General features: G+C 45.3%; 1 long non-coding RNA gene across 3 annotated transcripts; it reads right to left on the bottom strand.

Moving 5' to 3' along the window:
- Window positions 1-395: 395 nt before the first annotated feature.
- Window positions 396-22,533, bottom strand: LOC144132268 (uncharacterized). 3 transcript variants are annotated; one of them, XR_013314743.1, is made up of 4 exons: window positions 22,441-22,533; window positions 21,818-21,874; window positions 1,463-1,509; window positions 396-463 (listed from the first exon to the last, which is right to left on the bottom strand). It is a non-coding gene; the product is annotated as an uncharacterized LOC144132268 (long non-coding RNA). The 3 variants fall into 3 exon arrangements; XR_013314748.1 differs by lacking the exon at window positions 1,463-1,509; XR_013314750.1 differs by lacking the exons at window positions 396-463; window positions 1,463-1,509 and adding an exon at window positions 2,456-2,531.
- Between the last annotated feature and the right edge of the window lie 1,852 nt (window positions 22,534-24,385).

Here is a 24,385-nt window from a genome sequence, read left to right as displayed (position 1 = left end):
TGAATTTTTACTGCAAAAGCAGTACTACTGCACCCCCCTCAGATATTTAAGCAAGATTCGTACACCGTCTACCTCCACCCAGCAGAGCACTATCCACCTGCTGGCCTGATCCGACCAGGGGAAATCAGGAGTCGTTTTTTGCTGTCCTCCCCTCTATATTTCACTTTTCTGTCCTTTTCTCAGAACTATCCTTCTCCCTTCTTGAATTTTTCCTTTCTTCCAGGTGGCGAGGGCTAATCTTGTGTGGCTAACCACCCTGCGTTACGTTATATTTGAGTGTAGTTGCAGTGTACAACTGGCGTTGGCGGGGCTTTTTTTTCAATTTCCTGTCCTGTTCCCTTGTTGGGCTCCATGGTGGGCAGTTGGCACTGTAGCTGAACAACACATACTCTATATGGCCTCTAATTCTTTATAACCTGATCGCCCTGATAAAAGTAGGTGGACCGAAGTCTCAGCAGAGTTCCTGCAAAGAGCCAAAAAAAGCTTGTCATTCACTCCGAAATCCAGTAAAATCCAGCCCGAATAGAGTCAAAATGTGACAGAGTCCTAAGGCTTAAGAGGGCTCACCAGCTACGAGGCAGCTCAGATTTGAACTTTTTCTCTCAATAGATGGCAGCACTTAAGTACCACAAAATGGAGGCAACTACCATTTCCCCTCCACGTCTGTAAATACTATCGCGACAGCGCCTTGACCGCGCCACGAAAGTATCAGTTCTTCCGCGAACAAAAAGTAGGGCCGAGAACTTCCTGTGTATATCCTGTCAAAGCTGGGAGACGGAACCACAAAAGAATAACCGGCCTCATGAGGTTGTGGTCATAGAAAGGACCTTTCTCTAGTAACCCACCACTCAGCTGCCACAAGGGAAAGTACGTTTTCTGGTTTGGGTCCCCCCCCCCTTAAGCTCTTTAGCATATTTTCTGCGAAAATACATTTGCAATATCTGATATGCGGTCCTAATTGGGCCCAAGATGTTAAACTGATTTTTGGAGCGCTCGGGGCTTGCCCCACCACCGCCACGGGTCGACCCGGCACTGCACAATCTCCGGGACGGGCCCAGCAAAAAAAAAAGAAAACACATTTACAATGGTAGGGTGGGGTATACAGCCTGTAGTTAGAAGCAGTGCTGGTTTTGCCTAGCCAGAACGGATAAGTGTGAGTCATCTTCTGGCCCACCTTGGGCACACCTCCCCTTCGGCACTCCGGCCATCTATTCCGTATCCCGCGTATTCCTCCATCGCCACTCGCGATACAAGCCAGGTGACCGTGTACGATCGAGTGTGGACGGCGATTGGACGACGCGACCTCAGTGAAAAGCTTTTTACGCTCTCATTATTTGCGCTTTATAGTGTTTATTTTGCATTTTCTTTGCTGCGTTTGACCGTACGTTTTGTTTAAGCATCCGGCCGATGTTTCTTTGACAGAAGTAATGCCGCAGTAAATGATGAACCGCGTAGCTCCTACCTGATACACCATTCCAGAGCTTGTCCCTCAAGTATTGTCATTTAGGGCTGTTGAGGATAAATAAATATTAAATTAAATTGGGCTAATAAAGTGCGTATTCTTTTACTCACCCCGGCAAACCGATACAATCCTGTCTGCATAACATGTCCATTGAGAATTTTCCTGATAATATATTTCAAGCAATATCAAAGCAGATTTACACAACAGTTGCGTTTTGGTTAACTTGCATGTTATGCACAGGCTGTCTCTGTAAGGATAAATTCTTGCACTTTATATATAGCTAGACATCCATTACGAGCCAATGTGTGTCAGTATTTCCTTTGTGCTCGTCTCCACCTTCCCTGTGTCAAGTGAAGCAACGCAAGACTTCTATTATGTGATGTGCATATAATGCTAGGTGCGTATGTTTACGCATGCAACTTTTGTGTGCATGTGTGTTTTGATCCTTATCCTCATCTGAAATGGCTAGCCAGATATGTTACGGGGCTAGCATTCATACAGTTCCGTCGTCCTGATTGGAGTCAAATTGCAGCTGCACTGATTTTCTTACATTGACGGGTGTGAAACGCATACAAAAGCACAAACCTGACACTCAATACTAATTTAATCATGGGGTTGCTGTTTTCCTTAAATTCGTAACACGAGTTTTTTTCATGTAAGGTCCTAAAGTAGATTATCATTTTGATGCGCAAATCATGAAGAGGAGGCCACAAAACAAGACATTTGTCCGCTTAATTAAATGCAGCCATTCTAGAACGGTTTAATTTCATATAAACTCCTTGTATGAAGCAGCAAAGTAGACATAGCCTTGGCAAAGATCTTCATGCAATTTAGGCTAACCACAGTCATTTCAACCTAAGGTACGCATAACGAAAACTTTGGCAGATTGAAAACCAAACTGGCAATGAAGTAACCTTTATTTTGCTCAAGCTGTTGCTAATAAGCAACAGATAGCACGTTCCAAAATGTTATATATAACAAGTTGTGTACAGAATGCTCAATTTTACCTGCTGCTTTGGGAACCAGAATCACTGTTACGATCCCTCTTTTTTTTCTGGTCTGAAAAAGTCTAAACATCACAGTACAGCTATACGAGAAGACATGCATGTATGCCCCCCACACACTTAAACGCTTATTTTTATTTCACTGTATTTTACGACATAATAGCTTTTATTCTGTAGATATATTTCTAGAGATGCTGCTTGAGACAACCACTATACATGGCCAATGTATCCTGTTTCCCTGAATATACGAAGTGTTCTTTCCCGGCCTCAAGCGGGAGGCGTTCAGGAGCTGTAAGCCCGTTTACCAACTTCCACATCATGTTATGTTTATAATGATGGCGGCATGTATGGCCGTTTACGCAGTACTGAGAAACCACTTTTTTTTCCATTCACATGGACACTTTCACAACTGTTTAGATTTGTACAGACAACATGCCAGCTTGTTTCTGCACGTGTCAACATTGATTGGCTCTCAACACAACTCTCCAGGCTTGTTTGTACTGCTGCTATTGCAATATGAGCTCAGGAATGACTGCTAAATTAAAACTGGTGGTCCGCTGTCACAGTGCAAAAAACAAAGTCTTGCTTTTTATTTATTTTTCAGGCCAACCTCTCTGCCTTTTCCTATCATTAACCCCCCCTCTCTCTTGCTTTTTAGCACTGATACATGGCTTGGCCCCTTTAATTGTCACCGTACTGTGCTAATTCTATATTGGCTTTTCTAAGAGACTGAAAAACATGACAGAAAGAAATCAGTGTCGTTGCGCGGTCACTGTTTTGTGAAATGCCGAACTGCTGCAGTTACAACTGATCTTACAGATTTCAAATTATTGGGAATGTCATAAATTTCTCGTGTATTTGGATTCGGATTTGACAGCAATGTACTAAAATATGAATTTTTTATATGCATAATTCAGACACGCAAACTTCTTATGTCCATAAATAAATGTCTTTTGCAGTAGCAGTTCAGCGGCGAGACAGCAAGGAGTTCTGCTAACATTACAGTGAGAGCAAACGTTATAGGTGACAAATCCTTTGCGTGGATTAATGAAACAGTTACAAGAGGCTGCAGTGTGCTCGTTAGAATAACTGATCATTTAACCTGTACCAGATCTTAGCTATTTGAGAAATCAGTGTGAATTTCCCGGTTGTAACTACAAACAGCTGAATATGCACTGCTGACCAAACTTGTTCTAGTCCCGTGTCCTCGGCTCCGATAATTCGTGATGCGAATGACGGCGTCGTTCTGATATGGTTATTGCATGTTTCGAGATAGCGTAACTTTTAATGGGAACACTGTTCGAATATCAGGGGCAAAAATCCAAGAGCGCAGTGAAAACGGTTGCATATATTGGCGGCTTTTAGCCTAGACCAGCCGAGTAACGATGGTACGAGGTGCACACGATCGCGGTGTGATGCCCCTTTTCACTTTCTGGAATAGAAACTGCGTAAAGGTTAATCGTTTCCCGCGATGCTGTTTCAGATAAAGCTCGCCTGCGCTGTTGCAAAGTTTGTCGTGACTTCGTTCGCGGACGTCAGGGTGGGCCGCGCCGAGCTCCATGGCTATGGCAGCCAATCGCGGTTTTACCTTCCACGACAAATCTATAGCTCAAATTCCTCGTTGACAGGAGTGAGACACAATCAATGCGGGTATTCGTACTGCAGGATATCCATGTTTTGCTTCGACACATGCCTCTGCCGCCGCACGGGCGTCAGTGAAGGGCGCGTGAATAAGTACGCTGGAGTCACCCGCTCGGTCGCAAACAGCAAACTCTATCCCCGCGCCCTCACGCGGCCGTGCGCAGAGTCGCGATGGCGCGCCCGCATGCGCCTTAAAAACGATCGTACCGCGGCCTTTAGCCAGGCAGTCGCGGCACTCCGTTTTCAGCGCCTGTTGTGAATTGTTCGGCACTAGAGAGATTGTCCGCCCCAGCCACGCCACACACAACCTTCTCTTCCTGATATCCTTGCCTCAGTGCAACGAAAAATAAAATACCTGAAGATCTGCGCTCAACCTTCGCATTAGGGAGTATCGTAATTGTCATCGAATTTTTTTCTTCTCTTTTACATTTCGTAATGACACTGCGATGATTTCGCATTATTCTTTTGGAATTGGTTGTATTCCAGGAGCTTACGTTAATTCGCTTAGCATCGATCGTAGATGCGCATTCAATAGGCCAGTATCTCCAGTATCTCCAGAAACATGCGAAATGCATCGACAGCCACGGCATGTGTGTGCGTGCATGTCATTTCAGTTGCACCACCTCAAAGGCAAGGGGCGTCTTCGAATTGCAAGCGTCAGCCAGAAGGGTTTCTTCCTGTCAGCCCCGTCTCATGCGTGCTCTGAACGCTTTGTTCGTTGAGAACGGATGGTCGAAAACTTAACTGTGCGGGAGGTAGTATTGGTAGAAAAAGTTGACGGGATGCGGGTGAGCAAGAAAAAAAATTATCTCGGCGCAGTAAAGTAAGCCGACTTGCGTGAAGTGTACGGATGTACGGGAGGACATGCATGCTCCACCGATTTTAACAATACACGACGATTTAGTCCCAAGGCAGCGTTACAACACTTCTTTTTCCGAGATCACGCACCCCGTTCATTTTTGCTGCCGATAATATGTGTGCATGTGGCTATGTGAAAAAGTCATTTGTTTCGCACACGGGAATCTATCTGCATCAAATGCCCTAGAAAAAACCGTGCATGAGGAAAACGCATACCCAGCATTTCTGAACAAAAGCATTTTTGAGCGGGAAACCGTTTATGAGCGCAATTTGTTCATATAATGTACGGTTCCACTTTAACAATCAATATATCCGCAGATCACTTGACGGCAGTCATAGTTTGTTTCTTTTTTATTCACATTTTTACTATTGTCAAAATCATTCCCTATTGATTTTCTATGGCAGCCTTAATTGTTCGATGCGACCGATGGAAACACTTCAGAAGAAAAATTTTTCTACATACGAGAATAATGGACAATTACAATTACCTTCACTATTTCCATAAGTGTGTCTTTAAAAATTTTTTTTCAAAACTTTATTCCGAGAAAGCTGGACTTGTTCACGCAGATAAAAATTTGCAGGGGGCGTAGCGTGAGAACCGACTACAAGCCAACAAAAAAAAAAGAAAACTTGGTTAAGCTTGATGCACATATGCCCTGACCTCCTGTTGTTTTTCGCATGAAAAAAGCATTGTGTTGTGTTTTGCATGAAAGAATTCGGTGTAACTTTTCGCCGCATTAAAATTGTGCCACAGTATTCAGTTCTCAAAAGGACTGGGCTAGAGCTCACTTCCACGCAATGTATGCAGCTGGTAGATTTTCTAGAACACAGCCTAGATCTAGACTTTCATTATTCGAGCCAGTTCTTTCTCCTAATTTGCCCCAAGTGACGATCGTTCCCTAAGCCTCGGTGGTCACTGTCTCAACGTTGCGTCGTTGCATCGCATGCTGTGCTCTCTTCAGCTTTCGGTCATCATTTTCTGCTACAGTGTTTTCTTTCCTTTTTTTCCCGACCCCTAGCCACGACATTTTGCTCCATTATTTCTCGCGCCTGACCTACGTAGTGCTGCGTACAGGAGGTTATAAATTTAGTCCTATGCGTTTAGGCGAATCCCCCAGGTGGAGTAAATTTGTAATAGGGAAGTGTACGCATTAGCATCCAACCAAGTTTTCCCTTGCAGCCCTATGGCTGACCTTGGGTCGGTGCTAATGAGCAATCACTCCTTTATTACGGTTATAAATTTGCCAGCTAAACCGTGTTTTTAGGGAAATGATAACGCAACATCCTCCGTATAAGCTGCGCAGTTGAATGCAACCTTGGCCTGCGTCTATAGCGCCTGTGTTCTCATTTTTTTCCACCTTGGGAGAAGATCGGTACGGATGCACTTCTTGGATCGAATTTCTTTCGCGCACAGTTTTTAGTGATAACAGATAAATGCTAGGTGCTTGAGCCAATGTTTATTTTCATAGGATCTAACCTCCTTTGCGGCATTATCAAACGACGGTTGCAAAAGGAGGAAGGTTTCCAGCTTTCTTTTGAGTTATACCAGCACTTGTAATGCGGCCACAGAGACCGATAAGTTGGGGCTGTTGCTTCAAAGCTGCAGGCTCATAATATTCACCGGCGTTCCGCCGCCGGCTTTGCCCATTGCATCGATTGTGTACGGTGCCTCTAAATCTGCGCGTGGATTTTGCTGCAGCGAGGCACAGAGGGATTCCGAGGGAAGACTCGGGTAACGAGGCCCCGGAGTTAACGGACATGTTACTTGCGATATTTGCAATGAGGAAGGCCGAGCCTCATGCAAATGAGCGCTTTTTACGTTATTAGGAAAGGAATTATTAACGAGCGCGTTAATGAACAGGAACCAGTATGTGGGAGAAGGTCCCATGGATGGGCCATTCCAAATAAACAAGAAAAATGAGAGTGGCGCCCCGCCTAAGGCAAATGCGTTATTGTAGCCGCTGCGGTGCATCCCACCTGATCATCATGGGCATAAGCTAGAACCTTCACTGCTTTCGCATACGCCTAAAACTCATTTTTTAAAGTCATTTTTTATGATGGAAAGACACACTGTTTCAACATAAATGCGAAAAAAAGGTAGGGTAGCGGGCGGCCCTGGCGCACCGAACGCTGCACTGTGAGGGGGCCCCCTATGACTTGTTGATAATCAGCAGCGTGGAGCCGTTCTGGTACTCCATGGCCATGTCTTCTCTGAGGACCAAACCAACATTGATATGATGGAGGAACGTGAACAAAATAACATTCGGGGCACACTCAACCGCGTTCTCTGGGTCAAGCTGTAACACTGCGACAGAAGCGTGTGTGACGTCAGAGCGCTCGAGTAATATTTTCATTGTATTCTTTTGCAACATGTGTTTTGGAAGTCTGGTAGATAAGAAAGAAGTGTCGTGGTGTAGAGAGTGCCGTGACGGGCCAGGGGTCCGACGAAAACTGCTTTGAATTATGGGCGGTGGCGTCCAATTTTTCCTTTTTTTTTGCGGTTTATTAACCGATATAACTGTCGCTTTTTTTCTGGTTGTGATTGCGTTAACCCGATTTTTTTGTGAAGGTATTGGGAGGTAATTTAACGGAAGTTCAAAGAGAGGACACCGAGGTTAAATTCACGAACAGTGGCTAATTTTCGGTTCACAGAACACTGGGAAAAAGTTCTAAGAAAGGAAATTTAGATTGAATTCACGGACAGGGGCCAAATGTTAATTCCCACTAAGTTCGAAGGCAGTTACTTCGTAACGCGTTTAGGCAGTTCACTTTGAATTCAAAGAAAATCCGCATTTTCGTAAGTACCGTCATGTCTGGCATTTGAACAGCTTGCCAGTTCTCAACGACGTCTTACCAAACTTAGCAATCTTCATGTCGTCCTTTTCCGATAATTAAGTTACTTCCTTCGTACCCCGTATTATCCCCCACATTGTCGTGCTACATATTGCGAAGAATAATATTCTGTGCCCTAATCAACATGGTTTACTAACAAATCAACATCGTCCACTGTGCTCAGCCTAACACAAGTGCTCAGTCCTGCTGTTATTGAAAATAATGTTGCCATAGTGCTGTACTTGGGTATCAAAAAGGTTTTTGATATCGTTAACCAAACTTTGCTTCTTAACAAGCTCTACAGATACGGTTTCAGTGGTAAAATATTAAAGCTGCTCACAAATTACCTGTCTGGTAGCAAGCAATTGGTGACTCTAAATGACTTCCTAACTAGTCCCCTAACAGCCTTAACAGGGGTACCGCAGGGCTCAGTCCTCGGGCCCATATTATTCTCCATCTTTATGAATGATTTTCCTCCTGCACTCAAGCACTCTACAGCTTTAAAGTATGCTGACGACACAGTCCTAGTCTTTATCAGATGATCTATAAATAAAGCAAGTGTTAACACAAATCATGAACTAGCCAGTATTACTACATGGTTCATTACTAACCATGTAACTTAGAATATCAGCAAAACAAAGTATACCGTCTTTCACATGAGAATAAAAGTATTAAATCTGGATGAATTGCATATTTCACTAAGTTGCACAAGTATGGAACTGGTTCAATGTTATAAATACTTGGTAGTTTATTTTTACCCTGATATGCACTCGAAAACTCGAACTACACAAATGTGCTTAAAACTGGCTCGAGAATGCTATGACCTATATAGAGCACGTGATTTTTTTCACTTCGAGATTTTTATCGTTTTTATGGGTTTAACGTCCCAAAGCGACTTAGACTATGATGGACGCCGTAGTGGAGGGCTCTGGTTAGCTTCGACAATCTCGGGTTCTTTAACGCGCACTGACATCGCACAGTACACGGGCCTCTAGCATTTCTGCTCTATCGAAATGCGACCGCCGCGTTCGGAATCGAACCCGCGTCTTTCGGGTCAGCAGCCGAACACCATGACCACTGAGCCACCGTGGCGCCTTCACGCATTCTTTATCTTTTGTTATCTTTCGTTCGTGCACAGCCATATTCCTGATAGTGCACAGCACTATTATCCCAATGGTGCACAGCCAATAGAACACAGCACTATTGCACAGAGGCTTGGCGCATGCATATCCAACTTACGTTTGGGCACCTTATGCGGCTACAGAAGCGCGCATTGCGGACTTTGACGAGCTCGACTCGTACGCAGCCCACCGCTTTCTTATTCTCGTTAGTTCGCACTCCACCGATTGAAACTTTATATAACTTCAAGGTTTCTCGACTAACCCACAGCATTATATAAACCAATGAACCATTTTCGTTAAACACGCTTACATTACCAGAACGAAACGGGCAGCGAAAAATCGGAACTTTAACTTGTCTGCATGCCACAACTTATTTGACAAAACATTACTACAATATAGCAGAGCAATTGTATGGAGCGAATTGGCTAAGGATGTCAAGAAACTTAGCAAGTTTACTGCTGCACTGAAGAGTTTTATGTATAATATTTACCGAACGCCTTTTGTCATCCGTATTGCGTAGTTTGTTGCTATTCTGGTCCTCTCACGTGTAGTGCCATGATATATTTTACTATGAATTCATGTGCGTATTCATTCCTTCAAAATATGCTCCGCAATCTTAGTTGTGTCCTGTACTGCAAAATGTGTTTACTTTGTTAAGTATTTCGTAGATTTATATTGTTACGCATGTAGCATAATGAACTTATGATTTTACTGGACCCGCAACTAGCCTTTGGCGATGGGTCCAACAAACGGTTTTTGCATTTTATGTCTTCTATGAAACCGAAAAATGTCAAAAAAGAATAAAAAATTCATTCGTAGTCACTATTACAGGAGGTTTTAATGCAGTGTGACTTATAACTTATTTCTGTAAACCTGGTTCTCACTGAGCATAGAATAAATTTGTTCGGTTTTTATGGGGGTTTAACGTCCCAAAGTGACTCAGGCTATTAGCGAGGTCGTAGTGAAGGGCTCCGGAAAATTCGACCACCTGGGGTTCTTTAACGTGCATTGACATCGCACAGCACACGGGCCTCATAATTTCGCCTCCATCGAAATTCGACTGCCGTGGCCGGTATCGAATCCGCGTCTTTCGGGTGAGCAGCCATGCGCCATAACCACTGAGCCACCGCGGCGGCACGTCCAATCAATTGTTATTTTTTATTGATTGATTGATTGATCGACCGATCTACGGTCTTTTTCTGCTCCTATGCTGTAGATAAAAACTGTCATGTTTGCTAAAACCAAAAGCTTACTTTGTTACACCTTCCTCTCTGAGGAAATGGAGATCTATTTTTAGAATTGATTAAAACAAGCTCGGGGTGTTTCTTTTCTTGCGTTCAGCACGCTGGTAGCGGCTGCCGTACGAAACCTGGCTGTTTTCGGAACGGTAAAGCTTGCTTTCATGCAGTGTCCAATCTTCCAGCACAAACATGCAGCACGGAGCTCAAGTTTTTTTTTTCGCAGGTAAAAATTATTGACTCGTGGAGTTGGTTGAAATCCTGCCCCATTTCTGATGACAAACAGGGGCTGTGCCTGAAAAGTAGCGTCCGCACTGCATGTGAGAGGGCTGAATGAGGCGGACATCGGAGCATGAGCGCAACCTAAGACGCATGGCAGTGAGAAGCCATCGAGAAAGCGCCGTTGGCCGCGGCAAAGTTCCGCCTATCTTTTCATCAGTTTCCGCATTTCATGAAGGAGGAGAGCTATTTAAAACACATACTAGTTTTTGTCTTCTTTTACAGACCCACTAAATACTTGCGAGCTTCGGGCTGAGCTTGCTAGGCGCGCTGCGTTGTGCGCGTCTCTGAGTTAATCGTGCGTGTCGCCATTAGCCTCTCATTATCTGGCCTCGATGTCGGAGAGTGTCCCCTTGGATTGCCTCATAACATTGATTGTAAGCTGCTTACAGCTGCACGCAAAATTAACGCCGCACCAGAACATGCATTTGGGAACCCTCGCTGCCTATCGCTCTTCTTCCAAGTGGCTTAATCGCGGTTATTTTTGGCCTCCTTCGCTTGAAAGATTAACCACCTCGTATCCTATTTTCAACCATTCTGTAGAAAGTAACAATCCTCTCTGCTGCCCAAAAGTTACGCCTTCTATACCAGCTCTGAGCTGCTGGCAGTACGTTTGCCTCTGTCGCAAAGTAAGTTTTGAGTCCGATAATGTGCCTCATTGTAAAATACTCATTCCTTCGGTGGCGTTTGAACTTCCTCTTCAAATGAGGCCAAGTGTGCACTTATTCCTTAGCAAGCATTTTTTTTTGTCAAAGTTTAAACCTTCGTGTATCCCCATTGATAAGTCACCGACGTGCACTGAATATTTTTATTCCGCAACTGCAGTACATTCGGCTTGAGGGCTAACTTTCCTGCATTCATTTTAGAAGTATAATAACCGCCTTTAATCTTTTTTATTTTTTACTTTAGTACTTTCCGCACCCTCCTCTTTCCACACTTCTCTTTTGAAACCACTCCCCACCGCAAAGTTGCATGCCAGCGTTTTTTCAAAGCCGGCCTAGTTGATTGTCCTTAATTAAGAAAGCATCTCTCTCTCTCTCTCTCTCTATTTCATTAGCTACTCTTACTGCAGGCTTTTAAAGACTTTCATCTTCGCTCTAAGGCGTGTGGCTTCGCGCGTAAGACAGGCAAATGCATGCGCCCGACTTGCATCTGCTTTCTTATTTCACTCTGGACTGCTGACTAAAACACGTCCAGGGCTCCGGTCTCCGAGTTTTACAACTGCATGCGCAAGGATGGACGGTGTGGTATATCGTAACCGGAAACTCCAGCATCCAGTGCCGTGCAGCTGTTAAGAACGCACGCTGTGTGGACACGAGAATAGGGGTGGGCGCCCACCTAAGGTGTTTGTATGTGGTGCCAGTACAGCTATTCTCAGCGCATGTTGTGTCTGCTACAAATGTGCCGCCGAGGTAAGAACAAGCTGTTATGGGCGCACCAGTGCTCTGACCGGCGTTTTTCGCCTTGCTAATTTCGTCTAGTTATCGATGGCTAATCTGTGAGCCTTTTCCTCCATGTATGCGTTCCCCTTCCTTGGATAACGTAAGTTTCAGCCGCTCTCGCGACAGGAGAGATGCTTAGTGAACCAAGTTGCAGAGTCGTGAGCATACATCAATGTCGCACAAAGCAGTTCCTAATGCGATAATTGCGCACCTTCCGGAAGCAGCTTTTTTTCACAGCGCAGCTACCACCCCTTTCCCCGGTTCAGTGGCGTCGATACTGCTGTAGCAGATCACGTGACATCTGTGACCACGCGTATGGTAGTTCTTTCCCGCGATCAGGTGACCACGCCGCCAAGCGCTTCGAGCCGCCTCTCGGACGCTGTGTGCGCGTCTGTGCAAGAGTTATAAACAGCTCCAACGCAAGGCGTCGCTGCGCGGTATATCATTTACCAAACAAGGCATGTGGGCCGCCGTGGTGGCTGAGTGGTTACGGCGCTTGGTTGCTGGCCCTGAAAGACGCGGGTTCGATCCCGGCCGCGACGGTCGAATTTCGATGGAGGCGAATTTCCAGAGGCCAGTGTGCTGTGCGATGTCAGTGCACGTTAAAGAACCCCAGGTGGTCGAAAACTCCGGAGCCCTTATCTATGGAGTCCGTCATAGCCTGAGTCGATTTGGGACGTTAAGCCTCCATAAATCAAATCAAATCAAAGAAAGCATGTCCTCCGAAGGGAGAAGGACTTAGAGCTATTGCTTTCGCGGCAACGTTTACAAAATTGGAGGGTACACATAAGCTCCGCCTCAAGGGTATGACGCGAGAGCCTAATGTGTTCATGCCCGTGTACCCAGAACGGGTCATTCTCTAGTTTACATTCATAGATCGCTGGGAGCCCTCATACCCCTCCTGGCGCAGTGGCACAGTGGTTAAGCGGTGCGCCACCGGCCTGCGATGGCAGGCGCTGCCCCCGATGGGGTTTGTGCGACCCAGGTTGCTCTTGCCGAGCAACCTCTAGCGGTTAATCATTATCTTAACTGCCATATGCCGCGGTGCACCGTTTTCTCCCGGTGGGCAGATTGTGACGACGCCTCAAGGTTACGCGTCCTAGGTGGACCACCGGTCGCCTATACGTTGCTTCTCTGGGGATTTTTTGTGGATTTTTCACTCATGGTCAACAACGCCGACAGCGACGGTGGATTTTCTGTGACGCGAGCTCCTTAACGTTGTCGCGCTAAAACGGTCATGCAGACAGAAAGACGCGACCGAGAAAGATTTCGCAAGGCAAGCGATCCGGCTGGATTCGCTGAGATATACTGAATCTTTTTTCACATGCAAGCGGAAACGCTAGAGACTCCTGCCACCGCGGCGAAAAAACCTGCTTTGAGCCGTCGTGGCGGCTCGAGCGGCCAGAGCGACGAGGTTACAACAAGTTGGAAAACACTGACTGCTTCGCGCCGCTCAGTCGCCCACTACGTTCACTCGTGCGCGTACATGAACCAGCCTTGACGCGTACAGGCTGTCCAACGTAGTAGGCGATGACTACTACTTTCGATCATTGAACGATGTTCGACAGTCAAAGAGAAAATAACTTTATCGCCCGTTCTGAAGAAAAAAACCTCGCAGTGTCCCGGATTTATACCCGAGTGCACCAGCGGCGTATTGAAGCCTATAGGCGAACAGACAACGCGGACTGACAACGGACGATTTTGCTCGGGACTGGTATACCCATCGGATTAGTGCTGACGCACTAAAAAAGCGTACCACTTCAGAAATACAGGCTGATTTACCGAGGAGAAATATTTGCTTTCCGACAGAGAACATGTATGTAATTGGAATGTTGTCTATCAGCCTGGTGCTCTTGTTACTGCTCCATTATTTCGGCCAAATCAGCCAATACACAGAACCAGAACCTACTTTTTGGTCAAGACAAGCCCATTAACTTCACTATGCTATTCTCGTCTACCGGTAAGACCTAAGAAGAAAATAGTCCTTTTATACACTATTTTAGTTTCGATGCCTGGTCGGCGCCATCTTTGCTGGTGGCGCCCCGTATTATCGAAATCTAAAAGCCCGCGCCGTCTTGGGCTGTGGGTACGGCTTTCGTGCAGCGGCTGCTGCGCTTCGCTTGCAAACGCCGTCCGGCAGCGTGGTGTTTCATGGTGTTCCCAAGCTGAGATTATATACGGCTGTTTGTGTGTAAGTGAGGCAACAAACCGCGTCATCCGAGTATAAGGTGTCGTCAGTGCTGCATGGAGGAAGTGGCTGCAAGCAGCAGTATAGTGTCAGCAGCGACCAGCCTGATGCCGAAGGGCGGCGCTCCGCTCGCTACCGAGACGTCTGTTTTATCTTTTGTGGAACAAGTTTTTCAAGCTATGAATTGTAACTCTAATTTTAATTGTAACTGCGTACACAACCGCACAGTGGAGGAACCGCATGCGTCGCTCACTATTGTGCGATGCAGGTGCACTATACGGCTCACCGCAGCACATCTTCACCGCGCAATAATCACCGCGCAGTGCGCCCTGCTTCATGTATATATATATATATCTCCCGGTGGTGCCTGTCACCACTTAAAAGTGTTCTATCTTCATATCGCATTAAAGAAAAGTTGAAGTTAAGCAGGTAACGTCACATGCGTATTGTTTTCCGGTGTTTATGAGGTTCGCATTTCCCTTCAGGTGGACGTAAAATCATACGTCGGGCCTTTTACCTCCTGGGCTATGCCGTAGCGTTAAGCTGCTGTTTTGCCTCGTCCATCACAGGGTATTCGATCTGTGCTGACGGGCATTTTTGCAGTTAGTCCAGATCAAAACTGTACATCGCGTATAGTGGCAGCCGCAGAAAGTCTCCCACCCATTTAAAGTACGTTGGTGAGAAACGAGCTTTGAGATTGGGCACCGAAATCAGCTGACGAACGTCTCGGTGTACTGTGGGAACGATCACTATAGTGCCGAGATGTTGCGTTCGTTGTATCAGTCTGTAAAGTTATTGTTGAATTCACTCCACGATCCTCCTTATTTACAATTTCTTCTTTCCACTTGGCTCATCATACACACGTGCTGGTGGACATCGAATTGGTGGATAACTTGAAGGAGTGGCCAGAAATTTGCAATGCCCAGATTGTGCCCATGTTTCTATTGTAACTTGCTAACCGAGTTTGCGTACCTGCCACAATGCATTAAGTCTTGGTGGTGCACCAAGATCATGCCACGATGACCAGGTCCAATTTAACATAAAACGGGGATAAATTTACTATCGCTGTTACGACACGGTCTCAGTAATTTCGTGGTAACGCAAGCAACTTGTTAAATAATGCGCGAAGCGATAAAAGTAGAAATATCACCTCTCCTGCGCTTGTATCCTAGGTTCAGCATCAACTACAAGATTTTCTTTCATGCGACCATCCACGAAATGCATTAAACATATACGAGAGTTCGTAATTGGTACTTTCTGCTATGCGCATGACGTCTACTGGCAAATTAATTCCAGGTCAGTGGGAAAGCGGTGGAGCATAAACATGTCGCAATGGTATTGGGACAGCCTTTGGTTGCTTCCCGCACGCGCTCTCGGCGAACATCTTATTTCTTTGATTATTTGTGCAGTCCACGATCAAACGGTGCTATTCCGACGACCTACCCAGCGAAACCGGCATTCATAAAGTGACACGAATATTTAAAAAGTGCACATCCGCCGTGTATGAATCGCGCCACTGCAGAGCCCACTCAATACTGGCAACAATGGACCGGCGGAAACGGAACTGGCTCTTGACGAGCAATGTACCACAATGCATGGGGATGGAGATTAACTTCCTCTCCCCAAGCTTGCCTTGAGTAAAATGGTCTATACCGCAGCCAGGAAACCACTCAAGCATCTTCAAACTCACGAACGAAACAAGATGAATGGAAGGAGATGAAGAGAAGAAGAAAAGAAAAAGATTTCAGTAAAAGGACCAGCCAGTTCCGAAGATACAAGGCGCAAAAGTAGACAGGAAGAACAAACACGGACAAGGCGCTTACGGCCACCGTAGTTTATTACAATAGCTCGCCATTTATAGCAACGCACAAGAAAAAAGCAACCAAGCAAAATACACACATGACTGTGTCGATATCAGTTCACACTTTCGGCTAATACACAAGCTCTGATTTTGTCATACATGCCTCCCCTGCTCTTTTGATTAGGAAGGCTTCAACTATTTCTGTGGTGCCTCTTTCTTTATGCTTACTAACGACGCGTGCATCGGAAAACTTGGGAGTACAGTCTTTGCACCCCTGTAGCCCTTTGCTGAGGCTGCTGCTGGTGGTAGATCCTGTTCTTCAATTTCCTTTTACTCCTCGTCACCCTGCCTCTTCAGCTTTTTTTTAGTAAATTGACTTTCGGCACTAAGACGTTTTTTTTCGACTTTACGATTGGCTTCCTCCTCACCCGTGATATTTCAGTAGTACCTACCTGCCAGGTCTCTCTACTACAGGCTAGAAAATAAGAAGCAGCCTTAGCTATTTGAGTCCGACATTTGGAGAGGAGGAAGCAGGGAGGCGTCAGCATAGTCGAGGTTAAAGGGACAGTGAGGAGAACTCTACCAATTTTTTTTCGTCACCGAAATCTGATAGTTCGGCAATTCATGGCCTTGTTGCCGCTTGTCCGGGAGAGAAAGATGCATTTATTTCAAAGAAATTTTTATTAAAAGTTGAAAAATTTTTTCCCGCCCTCCGATTAAAACTCGGCGCACTCTTATGACGTCACGACAACTCTTCTGACGGGTCGGCAACTCTTATTACGTCACAGGACGAAGTGACGTGAAATGTGACGTAAGCGTAGACTCCCTGACTTCTGGCTATAGCGGTGTGGTCTAGCAGCAGCCGAAATGAAAGCTACCGCCGCCGTACGTTGAAGGCATCTATCGGGGGTAGCTTCGTTTACGTTTGCACCGGCGTCTTGCCAGCGTTACGATGGATCTTGTTCCCGAACCCGCCAACGAAGTTCTCACAAAAACTCCCGCCTGCATTTCAGCGACCTCAGCCCCACAGAGCGTGCGATGCTTTTGAGGGAGCACGGTTAGGTTAGGCGCCGGCGGGTCGTTTCCCCCTTCCTCAGTGAGCAGCCATTGCTAATTAAATATGTTTACTCCAGTGCGGGGTGTCGCGAGGGGTGAGGACAAGGTCGGCACGTCGCGCCCATCGAAGGCTGGCCGAGGCTTTGGGGCCAATGGATTGTGATCCCTTGAAAGGCGCTGTTGCACGGTCCAGCAAGCGGCGTAGAGGAGGTTTCTCACGGTTGCAAGGGCCAGGGTATTTATTTATTTTTTGCCACGAAAAACTGGTGGGTGCTCAAGGGCGCTCGCGTTTAAAATTGGCGGCTTGAACGTAAAATCGGCGCACGACGCTTCAACAGTTTCCGCGCGTGTCCAGAGGTAAGCGGTTCACTGGATCGGGTTCTCCAGCCCACTTGCATGTACCTTCAGATGTGTACTGTGAATGGATTAAATTAGGCGACAGCTTGAATAGAACAGCTTTGCCTAACTGCCGAAGCTATTGAATGGAGCCGCAAACAAACGAGTTGGAGGAGAGCGGAATCACGCTCTTTGCAGGTTCCAAATCTTTTTCAAAGCGAAAGCTTTACTGGGCGCGAACTTGTCATTTCGCCGTGGCGGTGCTCCGAGGAGGCACATGACGTCACAACACGCGCCTCGCCTTGGAGCCGAACCGGTGTGGCCAGGACGGTGGCGGCTGGAGCACTCGGCGCGAAATAGAGACATCCTTTTGCCACTTTTTCATCGACCCTGGCGATAATCTGACCAGCCTTAACATGCTCCTTCAAAGGTTAACTAGCACTTCAAGCGGCACTTGGAGTTCCTCTGCTGTTCGGCGGTTGTAAATCGAGGCGCGTCAAAAACAAAACCACGGCGCACGCAAAGCTCATAGACGCAAATCGCCGTAACAAACAGAAACTCTCCTGGACGTCTGTGGCGCCACCAAGCATCGATTTTCTTTGCTTCCAACATTCAGGTTCTCTTTGGTCTGCATTTCTTGTGTGATAAAAGTGCACTATCGGTTTCAAGACAAAACTTACTACAATATCGAACCGCGCAACCTTCATTTGTCAGCCTCGGAGATTCACAGCTCAATGAATTAAGGAAATTTCCTCCAAGGTGGCGTCTCTTATTCTATGACGTCATCAAGCTTGTACTTGCGAGATTGGCATGTGGCAGCGATACCTGTATTTTGGTTCCAGCTATTTTCTACCTTACAGGAGCTTTGTTTTCAGTAAGAGTGGCGTTTTTCTTTTACCAGGAGCTGGTATTCTAACGATACAAACCAACTTCCATTTCTCCTCAGTGTCCCTTTCAAGCGTCAAGGAAAGTAGTATTTGTGAATGCGGCGGTTAATCCCCCAATAAACGATTTCGCCTCTTCTGTCTGAAGCCTGCTATATATATATATATATATATATACATAGGAGCTAACAGTCACCGAATCCATGGTGCATAGGGGAATATTTAATTTTTCAAATGATTTTTAGTCCTGATCATTGGGATAATAATACTTATATTAATCTATCGCTTAAAGAAAATTACTTATAAAGCAGAAGAAAAAACGACCATGCCGCCGGTGGGATCCGAACCCAGGACCTCCGAATATCGAGTGCGGTGTTCTACCAACTGAGCGACGGCGACGGCTGTCCACCAATCTGCTGCTCCCGTGGGTATTTATGTGCACCAGCACCACCCTCTTTCATATATATATATATATATATATATATATATATATATATATATATATATATATATATATATATATATATATATATATATATATATATATATATATATATATCTTACCTGCTAATAACTTAACCCGGGTCTCGGTTCTGGCAGTCTTGATGCCATAGGTAGCTGAAGAGGGCTCTCGCACAGTTTCCGCCCTCGCCGTTTGATGACGTTCACGTCACGCTCGCGGTATTACAGGACGTGCTACGTCCGCCGCTATGGTCGAGGGTGGCGCTGGTGAACACTCTCAAGGTTCGCTTACACCCAATGAACATAAATACCCACGAGAGCAGCAGATTGGGCAGCCGCCGCCGTAGCTCATTTGGTAAGAGCACCGGACGCGATATTCGGAGGTCGTGGGTTCGGATCCGACCGGCGGCATGGTTGTTTTTTCTGCTGCTTAATAAGTAATTTTCTTTAAGCAATTTATTAATTTAAGTACTATAATATCCCACTGATAAGCACAACACATAAAAAAAAACATTCCCCTATGCACCTTGGTTTCGGTGACTGTTGGCTCCCTTCATAAGTTTGTCAAACGGGCCCCTCATTTCCTTTAACTTATCTGTATATATATATATATATATATATATATATATATATATATATATATATATATATATATATATATATATATATATATATATATATATATATATATATATATATACCGTATAGAAAGATAAACGTATTTGGTTGCTAGAGGCAAAAATTCAAAGTTGAAAACGCTTCATTTAGCCATAGATTTATTTTGAGTCGACGTTTCGGACAGAGCCTGTCCTTTCTCAAGACTCAAGGACAGGCTCTGTCCGAAACGTCGACTCAAAATAAATCTATGGCTAAATGAAGCGTTTTCAACTTTGAATATATATATATATATATATATATATATATATATATATATATATATATATATATATATATATATATATATATATATATATATATATATATATATATATATATATATATATGTGTGTGTGTGTGTGTGTGTGTGTGTGTGTGTGTGTGTGTGCGTGTTTATATATATATATATATTGTCACGTAGTGGTGACGGCAGTCGAAGCAGCGATGAAGACGGACGAAAGGGTCTTCTAAAAGAAAACTGTTTATTGGGCTGACTTGCACCCAAAATGGACTGAATCACTCGGCGGCGGCGAAGCGACAAGCGTGCTCGGCGGTCGTCGAACAGAATCCCCGCCGCTGTCGGCCGTGCTCAATTTAAAGCTGATAGCGAACTTTCGATATAAAGCGTGCAAAGTTACTAGAACATCCCGGAACAACGTAGAATCAGCTCTGCCTGGCTGCGATCAATCGAGGTAAATCTAGTCGCGTCTTGCGTCGCAAACAAAGCGATAAAATGATGTGGCGGCAGATTTGAAAAAAAGAACAAACACTACAAATATTCGCGGCAATATATAAAATAGATTGACACGTGCTTAAAACCATAACAAGGTTTTAGTGACATTTCGAGTGGGGACCAGTAGTGTTCAGGCTGCTACATTATTATTTCAGACGAGTATATATAAGAATTGGAAGAAGGTTTCTATAATACGCCCAAGTTAACCCCCCCCCCCCCCCACCGCCCCCACCTAAAAAAAATAGCCCCTTTGCTCTTGGCACGTGATGAGTCACAGTCCAGTAGGGTGTTCAGTAGCCGTACCTCGGGCATAGCACAAAACGCGAAACACATCCACGCACAGCACACAGTACAAAACACTGAAAAATACACACACATACCATTCCAGTAGGGTTTCCGATAAATTCATTGGCCTAACGGGTGGTGCCTTGGTCAAAACGCGATTTGTTGATCACATAAGTTCTTTCTTCGACTGAATGAAGGACATGCGTCAGACGGACAGTTTCCTGGAAAAGTTTGAAGTGGGAAAGCAGGTGCGTCACCTGCCACCTAGGTCACGTCTCCTTGTGACGTCATCACAACCTACCCACAGAGGCAGCTGAGAAACATAACAAGGCTTTACTGACGTTTCGACTGGGGCCAGTCTGGGAGAAGTGGGAACCACTGGGGACCAGTGGGGACAGGAAACTGGGGGGGGGGGGGGGAGGGGGATACCGGTCTTCGAGCCTGGAGTAAGGCAAGGCCCTGACGATTCACCCCTAACTTTACCTAGAAATGGTTTGTTTCGTTTTACATCTTTACTACAGGCATATGTATGTCTGGCCAAAAGCGTGATGAGGTGTGGAAGAACAGAGGCAATGTGGTAGGCTGCACCCTTCTTATATATCTCTCTCTCTCAATATATATATATATATATATATATATATATATATATATATATATATATATATATATATATATATATATATATATATATATATATATATATATATACATATATACCTAGGAAGAAAATGGCGTGTATGGGCGTGTGTCTCGCTATATGTAATTTATTTAATTTGCATCAGGTTACACCCGAGAATATGGTTACTACGCAGAAACAGGCGTTTGCCACCTGCCTCGGTGGGTAGGTTGTGATGACATCACAAGGTTACATGACCTAGGTGGCAGGTGAGGCACCTGCTTTCCCGCTGAAAACTCCGCCGACGACGCCAGATTTTCTGCACAACGGGAGCCGTGACGGATTGCATTATTTATACCGGTATTTTTTATAAAAGCGGCGAATGTGAACTCCATACCGGGTGCGGACAATGTAGTAAAGAAAAATTATCTACACGATTTGAGGTCCACGGACTATATACAGGCTGCAGACTTTCGTCCGAGATTTACATTATATGACCCCCATAATAAGCGCAGCTAAATATTCTCCTTACGCGGCAGCTGAAATGGCAGTGGCCACGTTGAGTTCAACGCCTAAACATTCGCAGCGCTTAAACTTGCGCACTGCTTGTAACAGGCAAAGCGGTCAAGCTAAGCCCGAGCGATAGCGTACAAATAACCGCCTGTTCACGCCAAAAGTAATGCGAGCAACGCCCAAGCCGGCGCCTCTTCTGCTCATGTTCTTTACACAGTGCAGAGCAGGAAGCATATGCATTACAGCTGCCGGAGGCATAGGCATTCTATGCAGAAGACTTTTTGTTTAGTTCATTTATTTACGCATACTGGTAGCCATACCACCGAAGACGCACTCAACAGCGCAGCGAATATATTCGCCGGCCACTTATTCCCAACGATAGCCAAGCAGCCGGCGTCCATATACTCACCGGCTCGCTTCTTACCAAGGTGGTTGCGTCGCCGCTCATAAAGCAGAATGCCCGCAACTGAAAACAGAGGCAGGCACTTGATCGAAATACATGAAAACGTAAATAAAACGGGAACTGGGCTACACCACTGAGTGGACAACAAAGTGTCCGCTAATCAGTAAACGCTTTCAGTGTGAACAAATGCGGCGGCATTTGGCTTGCATCGGGATATGCAATGAGCGGCAGTTCAAAATTTTATTTTTTGTGTGATGTACCCTGCGTCCCTTTTTTAAATTTATTTCTGTGTTTCTATTTCGACTGTTCTGTATTAAATTGAGGTGTTTCAAATTTTTACTGATCATGTATTGTGCCTTGTTTCCCTGTTTTTGCTTGTCCCCTTTTAAGTTTGATCTTGATGTTTTGCTGCCCCCCTTACACAATCATATACAGGCCTGTAAGGTATTTCAAATAAATAAATAAATAAATAAATAAGCCCGTCTTAGCTTTCGCTCCACCCACTCCAGGTTAGTAAAGCGGATGAATAGACGCACTTAGCTTCAAAATGATCTAGCAAAATCTTGCTACAGCTGCATGCTCCACAACTTTTTCCAACCAGATAAAATAGCCGTGCAAGCAGGGCATACCTTTTGGTAGCGTAGCTACATTACGGTAGCATTTCGAGCCTTCAGCGTGGCGGCGCCGCCACGCCGTGGCTGCGCTGCCACGCTGTCACGTGGAGAGCCGGCTGCGCGGCGCCGTGGCTGATCACGTGGTTCATCACCTGGTTGGTCACGTGATAAGCCACGTGGTACAGAGCAGCTGCTGATGCCGGCTGCGCGGCGCGCCGGCGAATCCAGCTTCCACAGCTGTGCGCATGTGCCGTGTCAAGTGGGACGAAGATTCATTCATTCATTCATTCATCTTTATTCGACATCTTTACAGAGGTATGGAGCACAGACAAAAAGCTGAAGAAGCCAGCTTGACGGGGTCTGTGCCCCTTAACAATTCATGTTCGTACAGACATGTAAAAATGATAGTTGGCAACGTCAGTTGCAAATTATAATTCAGAACATAAAGAGTCACGACTGCAAACTAAATGAACATGTCTCTTATTAATATCTGTGGACAAACAATTCACAATATACAAGTAAAAAACATTGAGGATAATGATACAAGGTAGATACAAGTAATCGTCTAGTATAACAAAGGACGACAGCAAAGAAGCACAGGTGGATACAGGATAACTAAGCCAACAACTTGAACGTTAGAAAAAACAACAGAAAGTGACACGTTGATGAAAGTTATAAAACCTGTAGGAAAAGGTGTAGCCTTTCTTCTACGTTTTCTTTTAGCTTACACATTTTTTTTCATAGATTACGAATATTTAGTAGGGACGGTAATCTCACGCGTAATGACTGAGTGCCGTAGCTGGTGCGCACTGATGGAATATGTTATATTTCATGGTGACGTGTTTCATAAACATCATGATTTCTCATCAGATGAAGAAAGATGGCACAGCGAAACGGAGCGGCGAAAGACTGACTTTGCTATTGAACTGAGCAAGTTCCACTCGGCCAGCTGTAGCTATCGCGTCACTCCAGGTTTAACCAGAGGTAAACCATCACGAATTTTTTCACTACCAGTTTCGGTAGCAGAACGCATTCTGACGAGCCTTCGCGCTCATTAAGAAAAGGCTCCCCAGACGAGCAGTGAAAAGAAAAGTGTGGCTCTGCTTCCTTATGTTCGCAGCGTTTCAGACAACCTAAAGAAAATTGTGAATAAACTTGACGTGAAAATTATTTTCACTGTTCCCCACAAGCTTAAACTCTGCAAGCTCAAGAAGCCCTACGCTTCTTTCAAACACCAATGTGGTATAAAACATCAAACAGCATACTTTGAGTGCGAAGATTGAGTTACTGCTTCCCGCTGTCTTGTGGCAAGAAGAATGTGGGACAGTCTGGGCGCTGTCTCAAAGACAATATAAGAAATTCGTCCGGTGGATTCTCGGGCATTCCTGCAGAAAGTGCCGCGACTGTGTCCTGTTCATAAATCAGTGCCGCATCATTCGAAGAAGTCGACTTCGACTAACTCGAGATATCACCGAATCACACAAAAGAAATAGCTTCACTTCGAAGTACCTGACTCAGTTCACAGTCATTTTTATTAAAGAAAAGAGATTGCCTTTCTAAGTAATCATTTACACGTATGATTTCTGCTGCTGTCATTCCAGTGCTTCAGAAAGCGCGTAAAGCACATGCCGTTTTTCTCCAATTAAATCAGTTGAATCTGTCTCTCTCTGTGTTCGTGTTTTGGCAGCGCTTCTTAATATGACATATATGCACCAGTTAGCCCGATCCGTCACCCTCCTCGCTTCTCGGTATGAGAGAAGATGCCAAGGAGAGGAGTTGGGGGGGGGGGGGGGGGAGTATCTCCTGCTATTTCTCTCATATCCAAGCGAGATTCAGTTCAGTGTTTGTGTTGGCGCTCGGTCGGCGATCTCTCCGGCTGTCGCATTAACGCGTTCAGTACCATGGAGAGAGGTGTGCGGTGTGTTCAGGGCGCCACCATCCCTTGTGCCAGAGTCGAGTT

This window comes from Amblyomma americanum, chromosome 1 (genome assembly GCF_052857255.1).
Source record: "Amblyomma americanum isolate KBUSLIRL-KWMA chromosome 1, ASM5285725v1, whole genome shotgun sequence".
Taxonomy (NCBI): Eukaryota; Metazoa; Arthropoda; class Arachnida; order Ixodida; family Ixodidae; genus Amblyomma; species Amblyomma americanum.
The sequence above is the reverse complement of the archived record's forward strand: the minus strand, read 5'-3'. Positions and strand labels throughout refer to the sequence as shown.